Source organism: Papaver somniferum, unplaced genomic scaffold (assembly GCF_003573695.1).
Source record: "Papaver somniferum cultivar HN1 unplaced genomic scaffold, ASM357369v1 unplaced-scaffold_31, whole genome shotgun sequence".
Lineage (NCBI taxonomy): Eukaryota > Viridiplantae > Streptophyta > Magnoliopsida > Ranunculales > Papaveraceae > Papaver > Papaver somniferum.
Window position 1 is genome coordinate 326554 of NW_020642151.1, and position 20597 is coordinate 347150.

Here is a 20597-nt window from a genome sequence, read left to right on the forward strand (position 1 = left end):
TGAAGCTTTAACCTTTTTCCTCAAAAAAAAAAAAAGGTAATGACTCTCGATGAGACCTTGTATTTATTATACTTGTGTATATAGATGGTTCGTCAAAATGGAAGATTAATCAACCACATATATACATGAAAGATTCGAAGAGATCTACCTCGAAATGGAAGTTTTTAAGAGGCAATTGGAAGGGGTGTAAGGAGAGGCAACAATTCTTTTTAAGAAATTGAACAAACATAAAACACAATAGACCAAAATGGTTTTTATTCATTGAAGGAAATAAAATGGCGTTACATTGAAGGAAATTAAAATAGAATAGATCATAACATTGTAATAGACGCTTTAATCCCACATCTACGGATCCATCTAACCGACTAGATTCATCTGAAGGAACTGCTTCTACACACTTCTCTCTATCAGCAGCTAACCCAAAGGTCGTCTAGGCAGGCAGTTTACAAGTCAAATCATTTAATATAGGATAAAATTATAGGTAGTGTTTTCCAAAATACGGTAACAATCATCAAATTCAAATTTTTCACCAAGGACTGCCTCATATCTGCTCGTGCCATATAGTACTGGAAAAACAAACAAGTAAATTGAAAGTTAAATAGTATCGTTGAAAATTATTTCTAATGCAATGTATTCAAAACTTACTCTTATAGAATACGGCGTAGTGGGTTGGGATTCTTTTACGGCTTTAATTTCATGTTTGAATACTTCACATTCTTTGAAGATTTTCTCGAATCTTTCCTCCACGAGTGCCAAGAATATCGAGTTGCGGTTTCTGTCTAACACCACAAAAACTATGAATATACGGTTTCAAAAATACATGGATGTTTGATATATGTCAATGTCAAAATCTTCATCATGTCGTGACACAAGAAACTCTTGATAATGATTCGTCCAGGAGCTTATCATCCTCACCCAGTCGTATTCATAAGTTATGGCTTTGAGTTCTTATATTGCCAACCATAAATTCCCTTCACGACTTGGAAGGGAGATTTTTCCCGACCGTTCATATGTATTACATCTGGGTCGACATTATATCCCATCCGAAACTGGAAAAAAAATCCAAAATTTCCCCCGCCTTTTAATGGATTTGAACCAACAAAATTATTATTAGGTGTTAATTATAAGGTTCTTAGTCATTGGTAAAAATAGTAGGATAAGGGGTTATGCCATTTACTATTTCATAACCACCTTTTATCAAGTAGTCAGTTCCAAAACTCAAGTGGGTGCAGCACCAATAATAGGATTCATGATATAGTGACGACATTATGTTGTACTGTAATAGTGACGGCATTAAGTGCAATATATTTTGGTTTACTTTTCTAAAGAACATGTGGCACCTATCCTTCCAAAAATGTCAGTGTGTTATCCTATGGAAGACCTGCGAGTCCATGGGAAAGCTACCTCTATCTGTATTATCAAATAAATCTTTAAACCATCCATGAAAATTGTTAGTTCCATCGATAATATTGACTATATCAAAGTTAAAACGCATCCAAACCTAGGTGACAAAGTTTCACTACAAAGAAAGGTTATTTTATTGTGAATCGAGACGTGAATTGTTTTTCATTTTTAAGAATCGAATCGTATGTTCAATCCTGAACCAAAATTCATGGGTTATTTTTGAATCGTATTTTTCTTACAAATAATATTGATTTATGGGAAACATTTTACAATAATCATAACTTACGATTTTATAAGTAGTATATATTGTTAGATATTGTCATCAACAGCCAAGTTGGCATATTGGTAGAAGGTGTAGTCCCGTAACCCTGATGTCTCAGGTTCGAATCTGATCTGACTATACTCTTAGCTTTTTCGTAGTTTAATTTGGTCAAAACTGTCCAAATCGTAAATCAAGAAGTCAAAATACGATTTAGGGACTCGATTCAAATCGAGTTGAAAATATTTGAATCGAATCGTAAGTAAAGAAAAAATGTGTTGGGAGCATGGAATGTAAGATTATCTGACTATACTCTTAGCTTTTTCATAGTTTAATTAGGTCAAAACAGTCCAAATCCTAAATCAAGAAGTCAAAATACGATTCAGGGACTCGATTCAAATCGAGTTGATAATATTTGAATCGAATCGTAAGTAAAGAAAAACTGTGTTGGGGAGCATGGAGTGTAAGTGTGAGTGTGATGCTTTAAGGATGGAGATTTTAGTAGAAGATGTGATACACATTTTCCATATTTGACTTCATCCCTTACTTATGTCCCCATTAGAGTCGATGTTATTATTATATACTCCCTACCTACCACATATATAGGTGGATGGTTAAAATATCTTAGATTAAGAATTGTTTTTTGATTTTATAATTTTCCATGTTTTTTCCTGACTTTCCCTTTATTATATTCCCTATGTTAGAGAGATAAACTTAATTGTAAGGATAACCAAGCAACATAAATAAAGGTATAATGGTTAAAAGCCATCTTGAAATTTGCACTTCGCCTATCTAATGGTACAAGGAAAATGCAATATTCCTCCTATATAAGTAGTACGGAGGGAGTAGAAAGTTTACATAAAAGTTATCTTTTTCACTTATAGGCCAGTGTGTTACATAATTATTACCTATTGTAGGAATCTTTATTCTCTTTATTGTTTGCCATTCGAAACATTTTGATAGCTTGCATATATCCCAGGTGTTATGGTTAGTAAAGAGATGACTAACCTTTGTTAGTCCCTCGAGTCTAGGGCCATTAGTATGTGTCTGTGTATTGGTATAACCACATTTGACATTTAGAAATTATCCTGTGTATCAATGTTACCGTTTCCTATTCCCCAGAAACTGTTACTTTTTTATTCGATGGAGTTAACATACCTTTCCAAATAATCATTTCTTTTCGAGCAAATCCCATGAGTAATGTCACTACTTTAAACAAAAATGGTTTTTTTCTTCATTTGATCAAGTTAATATACCTTTCCAACTATTCATTCCTTTTAGAGCAAATCCTACAAATAGTGTCGCTCCTTCAAATGAAGGAGAGACTACCAATTAGAGATAATTGTTCCTGGTATGGGGTCTTCGAACACTCCTTCTTCCCCAACTCTTTTATACACTGCTTCAGGTGAAGAAGTGGTTGATAGTGGATACTACACGGGAAACTATTCCTTGTGTGAAAAAATAAGGTTACATGAATAACAGTCTGCCGTGCAGTAAAAAAAATTACCCTATTCGGGAGACTATCTGTCGTGGAGAAAAAAAATAATCCTTGGATGACGGACAGTTCTCCGTGTAGGGCTTTTTGGTTGTTTTTTTCTTTTTGAACTTTTTTCTAGATGGGGGACTGTTTGCCCTCTAGTCTTGTTTTCCTCCTTCCCCCGTAGTGGGATCACTCCTTCGATTGATCAAGTGCCATTTCAAAATGAAGGAGTTGGTCTCGTATTTAGAGACTATCTATAGCCCATGCTCTTAGGGAGAATGTTGATGCGGAGAATGTCATAGTCAGGATAATGATTTTCCTTTAGGATGGAAGCGCATAGAGAGTCAGGTTTCTATGATCTCCATCATATCATAGCTATCATTGCTAAATTAAGATTTCTCATATTCTAAATTCCCAAACCACCTTTATCTAGTGGTTTACAAATTGAGATACCGTTTTTAAAATACAGTCTTTTCTTACTTTTATCAACGAGACCTTTCTCATTTCCCCTTCCCACCCACCCCAACAATGGTCTCTCTCAAGTTCCCCAATGGTGTTGCAAGTTTTTATATGGATTTTAAAATAGCTCATTTGGTACACTTATTGAAAAGATGTTACATTTTCAAAAACTTGTTCTGCCTTTTATATACTATAATGTTTATGCACGTCATGATACCCGGCACGTTGGTTGATGGAAAATGGATCATAAGACAAAAGTATGGGAGTAGTGGACAAGCAAATTATGAGTCTGGGTGAATAAGACATAAAAAAATTTGGTCATGTATACCTTTTAAGCATCAAAAATAAAATGTATATCTTTTATTTTAAACTATATTTTTTATCATATCATTTTCTCTCTCCTATTTATTTTCTTTCTCTAACTTAAAATTAATCGCGAGAAAGGTTTTAACTTCCGAAATATAAGTCAGGTTTTAATAAAAATTTATATTTTTGGAAAGAGATTAAAAATCTCTACAAAACAAGATCCATTGTTGATATGAAATTAAAAAAAAAAAAAAAAAACTAGCCCGAGGATACATTATGCACCCGGGTGCAACCTGGTCAAAATTTAAGTCGCACAAAAATATGCATTATGCATCCAGGTGCAACCTGGTCAAAACATTTTTCATATAAGAATAAAAAAATATACATTATGCACTCCGGTGCAACCAGACCAAAATATATTATTTTGTCAGCATATACGTTATACACTCAGGTGAATATTGTGTACTTGGCGGACAAATCAAGATTTATCCTAGTAATCACCTGCAATATATTGGACACAACCAAAATCCACCACCAGTACCACCACATTCATCATCAAAACATCAACCGAAAATAAGCATGAAATAAGAAAATAAGAGGAACAACAAGAAAATTAAAAAATTATACATTATGCACTCAGGTCCAACCTGGCAAAAATATATTTTCTACCAGAATATACATTATGCACTCAGGTGCATCTAGTGTATTTCGTAGATAAATCAAGGTTTATCCCAATAATTATCTCCAATAACTGATGGTAGCAATTCCATTATTTCATCTACTTTCTTGGTCTTAATCTTCACCAAACCTTCCTAATTTGAATGTCTCGAAACCTTTACATCCTTTTTAAGCAGGACCCATGAACAACAAAACTCATAAGTTGATGTTAATATTCACCAACATTAACTTACTATGAGATGATGGCAATGGTGAACATTTTCTCATACTTCAAGCATAACTCATACACAACAAATTTCATATACTTTAAGCATAACTCATACACAACAAAACTCATAACTTCCGTACATCTTCTGACCTCAACAAAAAAAATTAACATTTTCAATAGGAGTTACTATGGTATTGTTTTCAACATAGAACATTTTGATCAAGAGAAACAACTTTATGCGTTCAAAAAGTTTCCAAAGGATCCAAACAGATACTAATAAAACAAAAAAGAAAAACATCCCAATGAAGCAAACCTCACATTCACTTGATATTCATTGTGAATAATCAAAAGAACCAACTCGGTGGTTCCATCATTGCTGATCATTCATACACAAACAGTCACGCGATCAAAGGTTTTAAGTTTTCTCCAAATCAAAATTTTTGCCCCAATTTGACACAGCCGGAATTCGATTGAAATTAGAACTAATTGACACATACCTTGGATATCTCATTTATCTTCCTGCTTCAATATTGAAAATCATAACTTTAACTCTCTTTTTTTAGCAGAAAAGAGATGATATTATAGATGGAAATAATGTACAGGGCTACCAAAGGTAGCAAGAAAGAAAAGAGAAAAACAAAATGTTATAAAAACATATTATCCCGGTCCCTGAATATAGAGCTAACAAAATTCAAGTGTACATGTCTTCCAGAAACATCCCAAAGAAGAACTGAAGTTTTAGCTTCATTCCCCAGGTCTTCGGCTATATGAATCCAAAATGAAGAACAGGGAGGAAAGTCTTCCATTTATTGAAACCAGGAATCCACTTTTTCCTCCTTCTTCTCCAACCTAGCACAGGCTTCATATCTTCAGTAAAACTCTACACCTCTCTCAATCTATCTACGTCTTCTCACTCTCTCTCTGATCTTTTTTCAGCCGAACTCTCTCTCTCTCTCTCTGTATTATTTAAACGTCTAAGAAGATGGTTTTCGGGGCATATTTGTAACTTAAGTTACGAGATATTAGGTTGTGTTTGGGAAGAATATCTAAAAAGGATATTAGGACCATAAAATTTGAATTCTTGGATATTAGACATGTACCAAATGTTTGCTTGTCTTCTATACCAAGAAATTTAAATCTAGCGGTTATTTAACCAAAAAACTGGTTGACAGATTATTCAATTAATATATAAAATGTATATATATATATTTAAATGGTTTTGAAGTACGAATTCATTCATTCCATCGCTGAAATGGCTATACCAACCTTACTTGCTACTTCATTTATTCCATCGCCGAAATGGGCACAATTTTCTCGCAGAGTTCTGATCAAGAACATCATCTATCGCTCCGATGGTGGTGTTGGTTTAGCCAGAGAAAAAGTTTCAGTAGGTGGTTGGGCAAAAAATGGTAAAGAACAAGGTTCATTTGCATCTCTTGAATTAAAAGACGGTTCCTGTCCATCAGATCTTCAAGTCATTGTTGATTCTTCTATTGCTGCTAATCTCGGAGAAATTGTTCATACTGGTACTTGTATTTTTGTTAAAGGTGAACTTAGGAAAACACTTCAAGGAACAAAACAAAAGGTTGAATTGCACGTTGAGAGTGTTCTTAATGGCAACTGCAAGATGAAACTTAGCTTATATAAAGACAACTCTCTTTATTGATGTTTAGAAAATCTCTCAAAACTAAACACAAGCTCTAATCTTGTTCATATGATCAACCACAACTTTGGTGATCATATATATATAGAACTATGAATTCCTTTTCCTAGTCCTATTACCTAATTACATGTCTTTCCTTTTCTTAGAACTAGCTGACTTCTATTTCCCTTAGGATTACATCAATTTCCTAATCTTGTCCTAACCAGCTTGTTAGTGACTTCTATGTTGAAGTTTAACCAACATTCTCCCCGTTAAGCTTCACCCTTACCTGTGAAATATCTTGTACTCCAATCAGTTGTCTCATTTCTTCAAACTTGATCCGAGCTAATACCTTTGTCAATATATCTGCTTTCTGCTCAGTTCCAGGTATGTGTTCTACGTTAATGACCTCCTTCTCGATGCATTCTCGTATAAAATGATACCTTTTGTGAATGTGTTTAGTCTTCCCATGAAACACTGGATTTTTAGTGAGTGCAATTGCAGACTTATTATCAATCTTGATGAGAACTTTTTCAGGTTCTCTTCCATTGATTTCACCAACAGTTCTTGAAGCCATATTGATTGTTTAGCTGCTTCTGTTGCAGCCATAAACTCAGCTTCACGGGATGAGAGGGATACAGTGTCTTGCTTCTGAGAACACCATGTAATAAGTTCTTCACCTAGATAAAATATATGACCAGTTGTACCTTTTCCATCATCTTGGTCAATATTATGACCGCTGTCACTATACCCAACAATTCCTTTTGATCCTCCTCGACCATACTTCAATCCACAGCTGATTGTTCCTCTTAGATATCTTAATATCTGCTTTATTACATCACCATGAGACTTTCGTGGACTCTGCATATAACGGCTTGCTACTCGCACAGAGAAAGCCAAATCTGGTCTTGTGTGTAATAAGTATCTGCTTCTTCTTGTGCCTTTGAAACTTTAAGTCCAAACTCCATTGATATCTTCGTTGGATTACAAGTTTCAAGTCCTGCTTCTTTCAGAATTCTCCTTGCATAAGCTTCTTGTTTAATCTGAATCTCATCTACTCCTTGATGGACTTCTATGCCAAGGTAATAAGTGAGTTTTCCGAGGTCTGACATCTCAAACTTTGATGACATTTCTCTCTTGAACTCATTGATCACCTTAAGGGAGTTGCCAGTCAAAAATAGATCATCTACATAGACTACAATCACAAGAAGCGTTCCCTTTTCTTCTCTTCTGTATACTGATGTTTCTTTAGAGCACTTAAAAAATCTGATTTCTCTTAAGATTTGATCTAACTTTGTATTCCAGGATCTAGGAGATTGTCTTAGACCATATAGAGCTTTTGATAACTTATAAACCTTATGCTCTTGTACTTTTACTTAAAAAACTTCTAGTTGTTCAACATACACATCTTCTCGCAATTCACCATGTAAGAATGATGTCTTAACGTCTAAGTGGTGAATTTACCATGAGTTTGATGCAGCTTCTTCTATTAAGAGACGAATTGTCTCTAGTCTAGCAATTGGTGCGAAAACTTCATCAAAGTCTATGCCTGATTCTTGAACGTATCCCTTAGCTACAAGTCTTGCCTTATATTTGTTAATAGTTCCATCAGCATTTCTTTTGACCTTGAAGATCCACTTGAGGCCAATCACTTTTACCCCACCTGGATTATCAACTAGAAACCAAGTCTTGTTTCTGTTGATTGAAATAATTTCTTCTCTACATGCTTGTGTCCATTTAGTCGAGACCTTTGCTTCCTGAAAATTCCTTGGTTCATCATTAACAGAAAGTAGCATAATCTCACATTCTTCTGCAGCTTGAAGAACATAATCCTCCAGATACTGTGGCTTTTGTATTTGTCTTGTCGATTTTCGCAGTGGAATGGGTTGAGTTATTTCATCGATCTATTCTTCTTCTTCTTCTATCAGATTTCTGAAAACATTGAATATGTCAAATGCTTCACTCTTTTCTTTCATAAGAATAGACTACATATATCTTGAGAATTCATCTATAATAACAAATATGTATTTGTTATTTGCAAGGGTTTGTGGTGTAATAGGACCACATAAATCAGCATGAAGAAGCTCTAATGGCTTTGAGGCTCTGAATGTTGTTGCCTTTGGAAAACCTTGACGCGTTTGTTTCCCAATTAAACATGATTCACAGATCCTTGATTCATCGTTTATCTGTGGTAGCCCTCGAACCATCTTGTTCTGAGACATAGTTTTCAAGGTTCTGAAACTTATGCGTCCTAACCTTTCGTGCCAGTTCCATGTTTGATCTTCCAGTCTCATATTCAGACACAATGGCCTTCCAATCATGAGACTTATCTTGTAGAGTCTATTCTGTGAGCGTGATACTCTAACTAAAAGTTTTCCACTTGGGTCATGAACTGTTAGATAATCTTGTCGCATTCTAACATCACATCCAACTTGTGTATCTTGTCCTAAACTTAGAATGTTGCTTTGAAAGTTTGGGATGAAGTAGATGTTTGTGACAAGCTTCTGTTCACCGGTCTTGCTCTGAAATAGAATTGATCCTTTCCCTTCAATTTCTACAAAAGATCCATCCCCAAACTTCACTTGTCCTTTGATTTTCTCATTGAGTTCAGAAAAGTAGTGTCTCTTACCAGTCATGTGATTGCTGGCTCCATTATATAAATACCAGATTCCTTCTTCTCCATCCTTTGATTCGTATTTCTTTGGTATTAGTTTCCCTTCGTTTAAGAACACAACTTCGTGCATGAAAAGAGCTGTATCTGCTTCCCTTGTTTCATTCTTGTTTGCTTCTTCCATCTTTTGTATTCTTTCAGGGCATACAGAGTAGAAGTGTCATGGTTTATCACATCTGTAACAAATAATGTTTGATCTATCCTTCTTTTCTTTCCCTTGGTTTTGATCATTCTGACTTGTTGTTCTATCTTGTGAGTTAAACCTTCCTCCCCTTCCTCGGCCTCTGTTTACTCTACCACCTCTTCCACGACCTCTTCCTCTTGTCGCAGAGTTTTGTTGGTAAGAGTTTGTGTACAAGAGTTTTCCTTGAGTTTCTCCATTGTTTTCTTCATCAAGGATTCTCTCTTCATATGCTTTCAATCTTCCAATTATATCTTCATATCTAGTCTTCTTTAAATCTAAGACTTGTTCGAGAGAGGCTATGATATTAATATACCTGGATCTTGGTAAACTATTGAGAAAATTCTTTACCAGTTTAACTTCATCAATGGATTGTCCAAGTGACGCAGCTTTTGAGGCTATCTCTGATAGCTTTCCTGCAAAGCTATCAATAGTATCAGTGTCTTTCATCTTCACTCTTTCAAATTCAGATATTAAGGTTTGCAAACGGGCTTCTTTAACTCGATCAGCTCCGAGATTACGTGCCTTTATTGCATCCCAAATTTTCTTTGAAGTTTCCTGTTCACCAACTTGTAGAACTGCATGCTTGTCCTCCCCAGCTTGGAAGAATGCCCCCACTTTTAAGTTTTTATATAGTCAAAAAAAAAAGCCTCACTAAGGGAACAAGACATTCTGGTATTGCTTGAAAGAGTAATCCAATGACAACATTGTTTTTGTCTGTGTCCAATGTACCAACATCAATTGTTTCCCAAACTTTGTAGATTTTCATCAGTACCTTCATTCTCATGGCCCATAATGTGTAGTTTGTGGCGTTGAGGATTGAAACTTGTATTGATGGTGGCGTGAACTGTTTTGCACCCACAATGGTGGTTTCGTTTTCTGTGGCTCAGAAACAAGCTCTGATACCAATTAATGGCAACTGCAAGATGAAACTTAGCTTATATAAAGACAACTCTCTTTATTGATGTTTAGAAAATCTCTCAAAACTAAACACAAGCTCTAATCTTGCTCATATGATCAACCACAACTTTGGTGATCATATATATATAGAACTATGAATTCCTTTTCCTAATCCTATTACCTTATTACATGTCTTTCCCTTAGGATTACATCAATTTCCTAATCTTGTCCTAACCTGTTTGTTAGTGACTTCTATGTTGAAGTTTAACCAACAGTTCTGAATATTTGTCTTGTTGATCCTGCTAAATATCCCTTATTCGGAAATAAGCCGCTCACTCTTGAATCTCTAAGGGATTATGTACACTTCGTCCTAGGATCGATGCAGTAAGTGTTTTTTTTTCTTTTTTTTTTTGGGCCGGAAAAGTCAGGTTCCCCATGGGGATTAGTTAGGTGTTCTAAGAGGCCTCGATACCCTGACCCGTCATAAAGTACCCCGTTTTTTTGACCTCGTTTTTTAATACCCCATTTTTTACAAATTTTCTAAAATACCCCGACTATTTAGTTTTTCATCCTAGTTAGTCAACACTTGTTTACTTTTTTGAAGTTTACTTATTTACCCTTTACTTGTTAGTACGTTGATCTTCTACATCATGTTTTCAATTTGTTGAGCTCGGTTGAGAATCGTGTCATCATTTTCAGGTTCGTTTCATGATTCCCCAAAAGGGTTCATCATTCCCAAGTGTCTTGGGGTTTTTGGTTGGTGGAGAATCAATTTTCTACAACATTTTTCAGGTTATTCGAGTCCGGTTTAGGGTCGTTACACCACTTTCAGGTACGTCGAGCCTGGTTCAGGATCGTTACACCCGCCTTCAGGATCGTCGAATCATAACCTCCTACCAAGGAGATGTGTTCAGCGGTAAATAGGACTTTCAATAGGTGAGTTAACTGCCACCTAACATTTAACTGGATGGAAACTGTTACATGAAAAAGAAACAGTGAAAAAAAGATACTTTATAAAATTTGTAAAAAACGGGGTACTTTAGATGTTTACATTTTCAACCAGGGGTACTTTATTAAATATCCCTACAATAGAATGCAAGTATGCAAGATATGATCCTTTCGTGGACGAGTGAGTCAGACGAGTCACATTTGAATGAGTCGATCAGAGTCAGATTCTAAAAAATTAGCCGCACATGAGTCAGATCAAGTTAGTCATCCGAGTCAGTTTCAGCCGATTCGTCAGATGGACATTGAAAGTTTCAGATACAGCTATCGACTTTCTATTGCCCATCTCTCTCGCTTTATTATGTTTATATTGAAAACTTAAAATTACATTCTTATTAACTTGTGATTATGTGGGCATTTCTCAGATATCTGTGATTGCTCGAATCAGGAACGCATTGGCTTATGCAACACATACATTTTTCCAAAAGCATGGGTTTCTTCACGTGCACACACCTATTATCACCACAAACTAGTGATTGGGAGGGTTCTGGAGAAGTGTTTCAAGTCACAACATTGTTTCGCGAGGCTGACAAATTGGACAAGGAGCTGAAAGAGAACCCTTTACCATCTGAAGATGATGTTAAAGCTGCTAAACTTCTAGTCAAGGTGAAAAGAGAGGCTGCTACGCAACTAATAATGGCCAACGCTAGCAAAGGTGAGATTAATATTGCTGTTTCCAAACTAGCAATATCTATGGATAAGCTCACGAAGCTAGAGAAGAGATCTATTCTTAAGCCTGGTCTACCTCAAAAGGATGGGAATATTGATTACTCCAGCGATTTTTTTACGCGTCCAGCATTTTTAGTTGGGTCAGGGCAAGTCCAGCTTGAGACGTTTGCTTGTGCCCTTGGTAATGTTTATATATTCGGACCAACTTTACGAGCAGAACACTCTCAATCATTTAGGCATCTCGCAGAGTTTTGGATGGTGGAGCCCGAGATAGCATTTGCTGATTTGGAGGTAATAAAGACATAATCATTTACTCAAGCAGAGATCCTGTGATTTGTCTGTGAGGCTTGTCATACTTCCATATAACCGTAAAATTTTCTGTGCATAATTTTTGTAGGATAATATGAATTGCGCAGAGATGTATGTTAAATTTATGTGTCAGTGGTTACTAGACAACTGCGTTGATGATATGCAATTGATGGTTAATAATTTCGACAAAACTACTATACATCGTTTGAAGCTGGTAACGTCAACCCCCTTTGAGCGTATTACTTACACTCGAGCTGTAAAAATTCTTGAGAATGTTACGGAAAAGAAGTTCGAGAACACGGTGGAATGGGGAATCAATTTTGACGCTGAGCATGAAAGGTTTGTACATTTTGCTTTTGCAATCCATACCTGCTTCTTCAAAGTGAATTGTTTGTACAGAAACTAACTGAAAGTTTTGATCTATCATGCAGATATTTGACAGACGTAATATTCAAAAAGCCTGTTATCGTATATAACTATCCTAAGGGAATCAAAGAATTTCACATGAGGATCAATGATGACAAGAAAACAGTCGCTGCAATGGATGTGCTAGTGCCCAAGGTACATCTTTACGTTCTTCAAAGACACGAAACACGCTCATATGATGTACAAATTGCTTCAAGCTTGTCCTTTTTTTATATATATATTTACCGCAATGCTAAAGAATGGTAACTGCTTCTATGTTTTCGTACAAATTAAGTCTGTTACCGTTGAAGTTTATTTTGTTTTCTTTAGATTGGAGAGTTAATAGGAGGAGGCCAAAGGGAAGAGCGTTATGATGTTATGGAGAAAAGGTAAGACCTGTCTACAACGTATATCAAATATCAAAGGAATAACAGTTGTATCAGCAGTATTTTTGGTATTATGGATTACAGGCTTCTCGAGTCAGGCATGCCACTTGATCCATACGAATGGTACCTTGATCTACGACGCTATGGGACTGTGAAGCACTCAGGCTTTGGTTTAGGATTTGAGCGGATGGTACTGTTTGCTACAGGCCTTCATAATATTCAAGACGTGATTCCCTTCCCTAGATATCCAGGAAGAGCAGATCTTTGAACATCTTTCTCGCAAAAATAATGTTCTTCCGGTGACAAATAAGTGTTTATTGTACAAGTGTTCTCCCTTGATTTGTTCCGTTTCATTTATGTGACTCTTTTCATATGTAATCATATTTGGAATTAAATTGCAAGAAAAAAAAACAAAAATCTTTGTTTTAAGCGAAACAAAATCCGATACAATCTCTCAAATTCTGAAGTGGAAATGAGAAAAATCTAAGAAACTTAGGAAGCTAAAGGAGTCCATGGTGAACAACTCAAGAAATAGACGTGTTATGTTTAGATCGTCTAAAGCTGAATTTCCTTCTTAACTCTCTGACCATTTTCGTCAACATCACGATCCATATAGTTCTTCCAGAACCAATGTTGCTTCCAAACTCTATCAACCATATCATCGATCGGAACACCTTTAGTCTCCGGTACTAAAAACATTACAAACAAGCCCATGGCAAGAATCCAGACAACAAAGAAGAAAAAGATACCGGCTTGCATATGGCACATCATTGACAAGAATGCTGGAGCTATGATGAAAGTGCACATCATGTTTGAGCTAACAGCAAATGCGAAACCTGTTGTTCTCGTCTCAAGTGGAAATGTTTCACTTGGAATCAACCAAGCTAATGGCCCCCATGACCACGCAAAACTCATGACGTACAGACAAACCAGAACAACCACGCCTATCGCTTCTTCTCTTCCTAACGTTCCGGTCACCTTCAACCTTACTGCTAGAATTATCCCGATTATAAGCTGCACATTACGTACAATTTCACAGAGTATCAGTTGTTTTTTTTATTCTCAACAGGAATATAGAGAAAGGGGGTGAGGGATTTAAGGTTTTACCTGAGTCGCGAACATCTGGCAACAAGCTTGAAGAAGCAATGCTCTTCTTCCAAATATATCGACAGTTTTGATTGAAACTAAAGTACTAAAGACATTTACAAGCCCTATGATCACAGATGATATCAAGGCCCCGTTGGCCCCGAAGCCGACTGTTTGAAACAAGACGGGCGCATAGAACATAATGGCGTTGATTCCTGTAAATTGCTGGAGTACTTGCATCATCATACCAATGACTAGAGGAGGTCTACTTGAAGGTCGCATCAGTTTCGAGAGTGAACTCTGAGATTGATGAGCTAATTCACTAGCCATTACTATTTGATGATACTCCTCATCTACGTTTTCTGTTCGTCATACTTTCTCAAGAATTGTTCTTCCTTTTTGTTGGTGACCTCGCTCGATCAAACTTGTAGGTGTTTCAGGGATAATGAAAGAACCAACCAAGAGCATGAAGAGCATGAAAGCAGGAACTCCGGCTAAACCCAAATCTAGTCTCCAGCCCCATGGATGATGCTCAGACGCGAAGTAGTTAACCAAGTTTGCACACAATATGCCGATAGTCACAAACAGCTGGAAAAGAATGTTCACTGCTCCTCGGATATTGATGGGCGCAATTTCAGATAAGAACAAAGGAACAGCCTACAAATCATTCGAATCATTTATCTAATTAATCACTGTGAAAACAAGTGTGATCATAAATTTGAGCAAACTAGCAGATGTGAATATACCTCGTTACCGAATCCAACACCAACACCAAGCAAAATCCTTCCTAAGATGAGCAAGATAAGACCATTCGCTGCAGCATTCATGCCAACTCCAACCAAATAGAATACTGAAGCGGCTAACATAGTCATCTTGCGACCATATTTACTGCACACTTTGGATCCAACAAAGCTCGCAAAGAGAGCAGCGAGGTACAATGATGAAGTGAACAACTGTACAAACTGATCATCAAATTTGCAGTAATTGTTTTCTTTTGCACGTAGTTCTTCGCGTGTACATGGGGAAAGAACTTCAACAAGAAGTCATCCATCGATGTCACTCCTACAATATACACATACCATGCGCATTCACGATCAAAACAAAAGACTGATAGCCTGATACTATTGTAACTAAAATATCAGGGGACTACGAAAACTCGAAGAAATCGAGATACCCATGATGAAACTCTGACAAAGAACTATGATAAAATATCAGGGCATGCATATACTAATTGGTTGCCTTGATGTACTAACTTGGTAATAAAACTGAGATCTGATTAACGAATCACTTTGCATGTGATGAAGTCATGAACTATATACATGCATTAACAAAACCAGAAACGAAAACGTAAAAGAAAGAAGAAGAGAGGAAGATTGATTATATACCTGAAATACCAATGTCATAACCAAACATAAGACCTCCTACTGCAGCAATCAACCAACACAAAACCACAAAAGGCTTTGACTAAAATTTCTTAGTGCTAGACATGTTTCGAAAAATCTCCAATTTGCTATACAGATCAAGTGTTTATCTATACAAAACTGAATAATAATCTTGTAGAGAATTGATTAGATATAAGCTTCAGGTGAAGGTTAGCGAGAAGATTAGATTTAAGCTTAAGGTGAAGATTAGAGAGAATGTTAGCTACTCAGCAGAGGATTATATCCATATCTATATATACATGAAAATAGAGAATCTTCTTCCTCTTTTTTTCCATAAAAAAAAATGTTCGAATTAGTAAACATACTTGATTTGTTTCCATATATGGAGATAGTGTATATCTTTTTTATCCATATGAATAAATTCTCATTTTGTGAAGTTTTATCCGAAAGTTAATTACTATATATATATATTACGGTAAGCAGTTTTATCCAAAAATTAATTCTAATTTTGGTAGTAATTAACCGATTATGGTAAGAAGTTTTATCCATAAAAATCTTTTGAGTTAATGACAACAGCAGTTTTCACGGCATATTTTTAAGTCCATGCAACAGCTCATTCTTGACTCATCAGTCTTACTACTAGCTAGCTAATTAATGGCGCCATAAACAACAGAAAATTTTCAGCAAAAACGGATATACATCTCATCTTTGTTACTCTTCAACATTTGGAAAACTCAAGAACAGTCATTAGCTAGATCCTAGATCAATTCAGTATATTTTGATAAATTAAATTTTCATATATCAAGTGTTTGTGCAAGTATTGTCATAACAAACTATATATAAACGGGTGATGCCGCAAGATAAAAAATACTCGTGCGAGCATAATAATTTTCTAAACAATTATGAAAACGAACATCTATCCCATCCCTCTGGGATAACAAAGTCGGAAATGGAATTTATATCATTTCCTAAGGATAAAAGGGATGGATGTACGTGACAAAAGTTATGCCCCGAATATTTATGACACATTGCCACCCTATTATTCCTTGCCTTAGTTATTTAATATAGCATTCCATTATAGAACAATTCCATGATGATTATGTCATAGTGACGAAATTCGGTAACAACTTTTTGGTTGAATAGGCCTTGGATTTAAATTCCTAAGTATAGAAGGCAAACAAACTATTGACAATGTTTTAATATCCTAGACTCTAAAAATACCGTTCTAATAGCCAAATTTGGCTATTCCGCCCAAACCCAAACTTATATCTACTACCCGGTGTTACTAATATGCCCTTTGAAGTATTTTCTTCTCATTCTATCTTCTTCTCCGAGAAACATAAAGTTTTTCCGATCACCACCGTATAATCTTTCTTTAATGAATTCAACTCAGAAATGGGACGATCTATCCCTGCACAAACAGATTTTAACTCAAATACATCAACTGTAATAATTTTTTAGATGATGAATTAGGTATGTATATTTAAGTAAAAAAAAAATCTTGTGAATTTTGGTTTCTACAGTTTTAATCAATAACCCATAATACACTTGTATTAGGAGAGTTATATTTATGGGCTCGAGACTCTTGGATTGAGACCCATCTTCACAGTCTCAGTTTGAGACCCAAGACCCATCTTCACAGTCTCAGTTCACAGTTATCACCACTGTTATGGACAGTCCAATGATTCCACTGTGATGGACAGTCCAATGATTCAACTGTTATGGACAGTCCATTGTAAGGTCGAACTCTAGGGTTGTATATCTTGTATAAGAGGCAGATTGAATGAATCAATGAAACACGAAACTATTTTGATATATGTGTTTTACAAAATCTAACATGGCATCAAGAGCCAGAGTTGATTAACACGAATAAACCCTAGAACAGTAAACATGGCGGATGATACAGAATCATCTAAAAGAGGAAAAGAGGTAGAAAACAACATGCAAAAGAAGAAACCAGAATATCATCTGGGATCAAGTGATGGACCAGGGATTATCATCACACCTATTGTATTAAAGGGAGCAAACTATGATGAATGGGCTAGAGCAGTGAGAAGATCATTGATAGCCAAACGAAAATTTGGTTTTGTTGATGGAACCATCAAAGAACCAACAGAACCTGAGGAGTTAGAGGAGTGGATTGCAGTGCATTCGATGCTGGTCTCTTGGATCAGCAATACATTGGAGAAAAATATTAGATCAACGTTGGGGGATTATGATGATGCTAGCATGTTATGGATGCACTTGAAGAGGAGATTTTGTGTTGTAAGTGGAACTCGGATCTGCCAGTTGAAAGCTGCCTTAAGTGAATGCAAACAAAAGAAAACTGAGGAGGTTGCAGTGTACTATGGGAGATTGAACAAGATATGGGATGAGATGGTGACGTACATGAAGATACCAAAGTGTAGCTGTGGCCAGTGCACGTGTAACATTGCAACACAGGTTAGTACGTTGAGAGAAGAAGATTTCTTACACTATTTTTTGATTGGTTTGGATACCATGTATAGCTCTCTGCGTGAACAATTACTGGCAAGAGAACCACTGCCATCTATAGATGTGTCTTATCAAGCTGTGGTTAATTCGGAACGTCTAAAATTGGGGGAAGGAGTTGTGTCGTCTCAGACACAGGAAAATATTATGGCGTTCAAGGTTCAGTCAGATCAGCGTCCATACAATAATATGTATGATCCTAACAAATTTTGCAAGCATTGTAGCCGAGAAGGGCACTCACAGGAAGGGTGTTTTCAGCTGATTGGATACCCGGAATGGTGGGGTGACAGACAAAGAGGTGGAAGAGGATATGGTCGAGGAGGCCGAACTGGTGGTAGAGCTGGTGGTAGAGGACGTGCTGGTGCCGGTTTTGTGAACACAGAGGAGGTAGAGGACAAGACAATATACGTGCGCATAATTTGAACATCTCGGGAGCAACATCATCATCTCATCCTGCCACTGGATCTTCAGGAGATGCATCAGGACTGACAGGCGTGACTGCAAGTCAAGTTCAGCAGGTTCTTGAATATTTAAATTCAAGAAAAATCAGTTCCCAACTCCAAGGTAAGACAAATCAAACATCCTGGATTATAGACACAGGAGCTACAAATCATGTCACGTGTAAAAGAGATGATATGATAAATGTGAAAGATATTAGAGCATGTTCAGTGGGACTGCCGGACGGAAAATATGCTCACTCTGAGAAAATAGGAACAGTTATTCTTCCTGGTGGTTTGAGATTGGACAATGTGCTTTATGTGCCACAGATAACTTGTAACTTGATTTCGGTTACACAACTCATTGATGAGAGGTAGTATGTAATGTTCAATGTACTAACACTTTATGTCTTATACAGGACCGGTTGACGAGGAAGGTGATTGGAGTGGGTGAGCGACGAGGTGGACTATATATGTTCTGTGGTGTGCCTCCAGTTAAAGTGCTTACGGTGAGTGAAGATACGTATGAGCTGTGGCATCAGCGATTGGGACATCCATCAGAGAAAGTGTTACAACGGTTACCAGGTCTGGGTAGATTATTGAAGAAAAATAATGATGCGTGTGATATTTGTCCACGTGCAAAACATCGTAGAAGTAGTTTTGCTAGTAGTTTGAGCAAATCCAGTTGTAGTTTTGATTTGGTTCATATAGATTTATGGGGTCCTTATAAGACGTGCTCGTCTTCTGGAGCACAATATTTTTTGACAATAGTAGATGATTTTTCAAGAGGTGTGTGGATTTATTTAATTCAAAGCAAAACTGAGGTTGCAACAATATTTCTTAACTTTATTGCGCTTGTGAAACGTCAATTTGGTAAAGAAATCAAAATTGTTAGAAGTGATAATGGAACCGAATTTAATGCATTGCGTGGCTACTTTAAGACTAATGGAATAGTTTTTGAGACATCCTGTGTAGGAACACCTCAACAAAATGGAAGAGTTGAGAGAAAACATCAGCACATAATGAATGTGGCAAGAGCTTTGAGGTTTCAAGCAAATTTACCGATCAGATTTTGGGGAGAATGTGCTTTGACAGCAGCGTATTTGATTAATCGTACGCCTACACCGGTTCTAAATAACAAAACTCCATATGAAGTTCTATTTGGGAAACCGGCACCATATAGTCAGTTGAAAGTATTTGGTTGCTTGTGTTATGCACATGATCAAAGTAGTAAAGGGGATAAGTTTGCAAGTCGGAAGAAGGTGCGTCTTTCTGGGTTATCCTTTTGGGAAGAAGGCATGGCAATTATATGACTTAGACAAGAGACAATTTTTAGTTTCAAGGGATGTAGAGTTTCATGAACATCAGTTTCCTTACATATCTAGGGTACCTGATCAGCCAACTGAGACAGTTCAGGCTAATAATGACGTGTGTTGGAGTGATGATGAAGAAATAGTGCAGCAAGAGAACCCAGAAGATATTACTGAGAACCCAATATACATTACTGAGAACCCAGAAGACAATACTGCGAACCCAGAATATATTACTGGGAACCAGGAAGGTATTACTGCGAACCCAGAAAACATTACTGAGAACCCGGAAGACATTACTGAGAACCCTGAAGATAATACTGAGAACCCAGAATATATTACTGAGAACCCTATGGTCTCGAAGGAAGTGACGGACGCTAGTATGGTAAAGGAAGGAGACAGAAGATTCCGTCTAGTAGGCTCAAAGGTTTTGTAACGCACACTGTACGACAAAATAGTCCATCTCATGCTCACTCTCCACAATCGTCATCCTCAGGTACGCCGTATCCTTTGACATATTATGTTAGTTGTGATAAATTCTCTACAGTTCATAAAAAGTTTCTTGCAGCAATTACTGCTGGGTCTGCGCCTAAAAATTTCAAAGAAGCCATGAAGTATCCAGGATGGCGTAAGGCAATGGCAGAAGAAATACGAGCTTTGGAAGAACAAGGAACATGGGAATTAGAAGAATTACCGCCGGGAAAGAAAGCTCTTGGTAGTAAATGGATTTACACAGAGAAGTATGATGAGAATGGACAGTTGGTGCGGCTCAAATCTAGACTGGTGATCTTTGGGAATCATCAAGTAGAAGGGTTGGATTACAATGAGACATTTGCACCAGTGGCGAAAATGACGACAGTGCGGACTTTCCTAGCTGTGGCAGCAATTAAGAATTGGGAAGTACATCAGATGGATGTACATAATGCATTT

At 36.7% G+C, this 20597-nt stretch overlaps 2 pseudogenes; one reads left to right on the forward strand and one right to left on the reverse strand.

Annotated features, from left to right (window-relative positions):
* Nucleotides 1-6046: 6046 nt before the first annotated feature.
* On the forward strand, nucleotides 6047-13230 carry LOC113341746 (annotated as a pseudogene).
* Nucleotides 13231-13517: 287 nt separating this feature from the next.
* LOC113341747 lies at nucleotides 13518-15810 on the reverse strand (annotated as a pseudogene).
* Nucleotides 15811-20597: the final 4787 nt, after the last annotated feature.